Raw genomic sequence first — 5497 nt, forward strand, 5'->3', positions numbered from 1 at the left:
TATACACATATTAGCATAGTTAGAAGCAGAGTGATATTTGAGTGTTAGCATTCTAGAGCTTCTAAGATCTTTTATAAATCCTTTCTTTCAAAGTGTTAAAATCATAATAAATGAACTGCCAACATTTCAATCATTTCAGCATTATGTGAGAACAGCACAAGGTGATTCTGTGAGTATAAAAACAGAATTGGGTTGAAGGCTGACAATGGGAGTACATGTTAAGTGATGTGTAAAATCCTTGCAAAAAGGTAATAAATGAGACAGATCCTGAAGGATTCTTTTTAAAAGGGGAAAGAAAATATCCATGGTAAATACTAAGGCTATATTAATGGATTCTTGGTTGAATTTGTAGTTAAAAACAAGTACAATGACAAACTATTTTCTATAAAATAAAATAAATGTGGCACTAGGACATTTTACCCGTCAGTTCTACATTACGTGGGCCATGTTACATTGTTACATTATACTGATTATGCTGTTTAAGTGCATGTGTCTCAATCCTTAAGGACAAAGACTAAGTTCCTATTCATCAATGTACTCATAATAAATTTTAAGTTCTCTGGAACATGGGAGGCTTCATTTTATGTTTGGTCAATGAATAAAAATATAAATGAATACAGACATTCAAAAATCTAAATTTTGATTTTCCTAAATTATAAAAGTAGTATTTGAAAAACTGCACTAGAATTTTGCTTTCTCTATATCAAAATTGCAAATCATAATTAGATGAGTGTGAGAACTGGGTATTAGGAATAGAAAAGCCAGGTAAAGCAGATGGCATATGTGTGACGTGCTGTTGAGTCAGCTCTGACTCCTGGCAACCTTGTGAATGAATGATGTCCACAATGTTTTGTCCTCAAGAGCTCTGCTCAGCTTCTGTAGACTCATGCCTACAGCTTTTTTTATGGAGTCAATCCACCTCATATTTGGTCTTCCTTTTTCTTGCTACCTTTTATTTTCCAAAGAAACATATTTTAAGCAAAATCATGGATAGACACTATCAAATAGACACTATTCCCACTGAGCCAGAATAGTGTAGAGTGAATATTATCAGCCAAAAATTAAGGTGAAAACATTGGAATACATAAACAGCAAATATTGGGTAAAAACTCTGCTCAAATCTCCTACTTTCCCTAAAATTCTGCATTTAAGTTGAGTGTAAAGCTCTGGCTGATCTCTGAACTATTTATGTGGGGAATAAATTCCAAGAAATCCAATACAAGCTAAAGAAAGAGATCAGAGATTTCCTTGGGATACAGAGTTTAAATTGAGTCTAGCCAGGGTAAATGATTACAAAATAAAAATAAATAAAAATACTCTTTCAAGAATGAGTATCACTCAAAATATTCAACATACAACCCAAACATTACTAAATATAAGAAAAAAATGGAAAAATATCAAACATAACTCAAGTAAAACCATATAAAAATAATTCTGAGATAATCCATATGTTATAAATATAAGACAAATATTTCAAAGCATATTATATAACTTGACTCAAAAAATAAAAGAGATATGCTTGCAATAATTGAACAAGTAGGAATTCTAAAAAAAAGAAATAGAAAATTTTTAAAAAAGAACCAGATTATAATTGTAGATCTGAACAGGGAATTAATATTCTGCAAGATAGATAAGAATACAATTCATAAACTGAAACATTCATGAAGCAATAAGAAAAAAACTGAAAAGAACATGAGACCTATGGGGTACAATAAAAATATCTAACATATGAATAACTGAATTTCCACAAAGAATGAATAGAATACGAACAATATGTTAAGAGACAAAAGCTGATTTTTTTGGTCAAAGTGAAAAAAAATTAAGTCAAAAATTTAGAGTGTTTGCAGTATAAATACAAAGAATATCAAGAATATCAAGTAATATTATAATACAAGGACAAATTCTTAACAACAACCATAGAACAAAGATTTATTATCACCTTCAAAGGAAAACTGATAAGATTGACAAATGCCTTCTCAGCATAAACAATGGAAGCCAAAAAAAAAAATTTTTTAATGGAATAAACCCTATCTGTTCAATGAATATAACTGCCAAATTCTAATTGTCAAATATTAAATGAAACATTAAAAGACTAAAGAGAAAGGCTATGTATGTGTGGGGGCAGAGGCATATGGGAAATCTCTGTACCTTCCCTTCAATTTTGCCATGAACTTTAAACTGCTCTAAAAAAAATAAAATCTAAATTTAAAAATATAATATTCTAAATTATCTAAGAGACAGATACTGTCAGATTGGAAAAAAACATATAAATACAAATATGCACATACATATATGTATATGTGTTATAATAATATTTTAAAAATCACTGTCCTATTAAACTGTTTGGAAACAAAATGAAAATTATATACTACACAGAGGAATAGAATACATGTCAGAAATATTGGTGAATCCCAATGCCTATAACATTTAAGACTTTATCAATCCTTCAGTGATGATTCCTTTTCATTACTAGACCATACTTTTTCTTCTTCAGCCAATGTGCAATATGATAGTATAATTAGTTGTTTACATCTACCCAGCTCTTTGAAATTAAGGATTATACCTTTCTAACTTGCCTGAATCACAGTAGGCTCTTCATATAGCCTATGTAGAAATAATTTTCTAGAGTTTATTAATTCAAACCATACTTACTTAAATTTTACTATCTGGCAGATGCTCTTCTAGGCACTGTTTATATGGCTATTAATAAAGTAAAGTCTATGTTCTCATAGAATACACACTTCTAGTGGCGGAAGACAAATGAATAAGCAAGTAAAAATAAGAGTTATCAGTTGATAATAAGCACTCTAAAGTAAAATAATTAGGGAATTAAAGGTCTGAAACTGAGTGCTACCATAACCGAATGCTACCATATTTCATAAAAAGTTGTGAAAGAAGTCTGTTGAGATGACATTTAAGAAATGATCTGAATGAAATAAAACAATATGTTATGGAGATATGTGTGTGAAGCAGGCTACAGGCAAAGGAAGCACTGAGGACAAGTGCACTAAAACTGGAGCTAAATAATTGAGGGAAAGAGTGGGAAGAAATAAGAGTATAGATGGGGAAGAACATTAGCTATTACTCTGTATGAACTGGGAAATACTGAATGACTCTGTGTAGAAGAGATTTTTTGTGTGCGTTTTTCAGCTGTGAACACCCACCATCTATCTGGGGGGTCGGGAAATTTAGAAACACTTAATCCATTCAGGTGTTATTTGTATATTCTAGGTGAAAGAAGATGATAGTTTGAACCAAGACTATAGTGTAGTGCTGTGGTTTTAAGAATTACTTAAATTGTGGCAGTATTTTGAATGTGTAGCCAAATAAATTTACTGATGGTTTCGATGTGGCATATAAGGGAAAGAGATAAGTTAAAGGTGACACTAGGCTTTCATCTAATCAACTGGGAAAATAGAATTGCCATTTTACTGAGATAATCTAATAGCCTTCTCTATACCTACACATGCCAAACACACACAGACAGTCACACACACAAAATAATCTCAATAGGATAATTTTGATTTTAAGAGATGCATTATGAATTTTTACTAGATATGACTTTGTACGTGGTACACATCAAAATGTTAACTAAAACACTGCCACAACTGTCCAAGCATTTATATAATATTTTTCCAGTTTTCATATGGATATTAGGAAAACAGACCCCACTTTTGCCACTCATTGTTTTAGGCATTGTATAGGCATACCTCAGAGACATTGCAGGCTCAGTTCCACACTACAGCAATAAAGAGTCACACATGTTTAGGGGTTTCCCAATGCATATAAAAGTTATGTTTACACTATACTATAGTCTGTTAAGTGTGCAATATCATTATGGTTTAAAAAACAATGTACTCACCTTAATTTAAAAAATACTTTAGGTCTTGGTGGAGGTTGGCTTTGGGCGAAAGCAGCTTTATAGCCTTAGAGAAGCGAAATGGGAGTGAAGCTAGAGGTCTACCTAACTGTCCCTTGGCTATGTTCTGGATTGGCAATCAAGACAAGTGGTTTGAAGACTACGTGATATAGTGAGAGAGGGAGTCATGGCCACCTGAGAAGAAGGACCAGCACCAAGGGCTAGAAGACTTCAAAGAGAGGATATGGAAGTAGCAAAAGTTGGAGCTCCTTCACACTGCCCTGAAGAGCTCCCGAGGCCTCCAAGTGCCTGAGTCCCAGCCTCTCCACCCATGAAATAATACACACTTGGTTTCTTGTTTAAAATATATATATATATATTTTATTGCTAAACTATGGTAACCATCACTTGAGCCTTCAGCAAGTTGTAATCTTTTTTTACAGTAAGGGTCATACTTCGATGTTGATGGCTGCTGACTCTCAGGGTGGTGGTTGATGCATCAACTAATCCTCCCTTTCACGAATGATTTCTCTGTAGCATGCAACACTGTTTGATAGCATTTAACCCACAGGAGAACTGCTTTCAATATTAGAGTCAATCCTCTCAAACCCCGCCACTGCTTTATCAACTAAGTTTATGTAATATCCTAAATCCCTTTTTGTCATTTTAACAACCTTCATAGCATTTTCACCAGGAATAGACACAGAGACAAAGTGAATAAATGCTGTTGGAAAAATGGCACCAACAGAAAAATGGCACCAACAGAGCTGCCACAAATTGCCACAATTTGTAAAAAATAAAATAAAATAAAAAATGCAATATCTGTGAAGAATAATGAAGTGAAGCACAATAAAATGAGATATGCCTGTACAAGTCACTTAGAGCCTCCGTATTTCAGTTCTCTCTGGAAAATAAGTATAAAAATTCCAATTAGTAAAACTGTTGAGAGTAGTAGATGTGTTGTTGTCCTGATTGTTAATTAGCTGAATAATATTCTTTCAAAGTTCTATAAGAAAATGTAGGATAATTAAACTAAGCATTCCATCATAAAAAGGGAGCCTAATTATCAAACTGTATATTAAAAGCAGATAAATATTTGTTAAAATTAAGTAAATAGATACTTGTGCTTCTGGGTAGGAGGGGGCAATTCGCAATAGGTCAACATGTATCATTCTCAACAGTCCAAAACTTCCACAATGAACAGCTTATAAAATCCAAATAAATTCTTTAAAAACATAGTTTAAAAGTAGAAATAGATGTAGAAGCAAAAAAGAATAAATGTACTAACATTCCATAGAAGAAAAGAGTTTTAGAAGGGATCTTTATATTTTTGGCTAGTAATTCCCTGGGGCACTTACTTCTTCTGAAAATCAGAAGCTAAGAATATGGAAATCTAAGGATATAACATCTGAAAATCAATCACTCTATATCACTATACAAAAACACACAAAAAAATCAGAAAAATCACATGATGACTTGAAAAGATACAAAAAAGATTGATGAAATTTCAACATCCATTGATGAAAAGAAACTTGCAGAAGGCTTTTAAATGGAAAGAAACTTTGTTTACCAATACTGAGTACCAAAAACCATCCCACATAGTGATGAAATATTAGTAGTTTCTCCCTGATGTTGGGA

At 32.5% G+C, this 5497-nt stretch overlaps 1 pseudogene; it reads left to right on the top strand.

The window, feature by feature from the left end:
- The first annotated feature begins 3940 nt into the window (after positions 1 to 3940).
- Positions 3941 to 4194, top strand: LOC105291819 (annotated as a pseudogene).
- The last annotated feature ends 1303 nt before the right edge of the window (positions 4195 to 5497 follow it).

The sequence above is a fragment of the Pteropus vampyrus genome, unplaced genomic scaffold (assembly GCF_000151845.1).
Source record: "Pteropus vampyrus isolate Shadow unplaced genomic scaffold, Pvam_2.0 Scaffold2, whole genome shotgun sequence".
NCBI classification, from domain to species: Eukaryota; Metazoa; Chordata; class Mammalia; order Chiroptera; family Pteropodidae; genus Pteropus; species Pteropus vampyrus.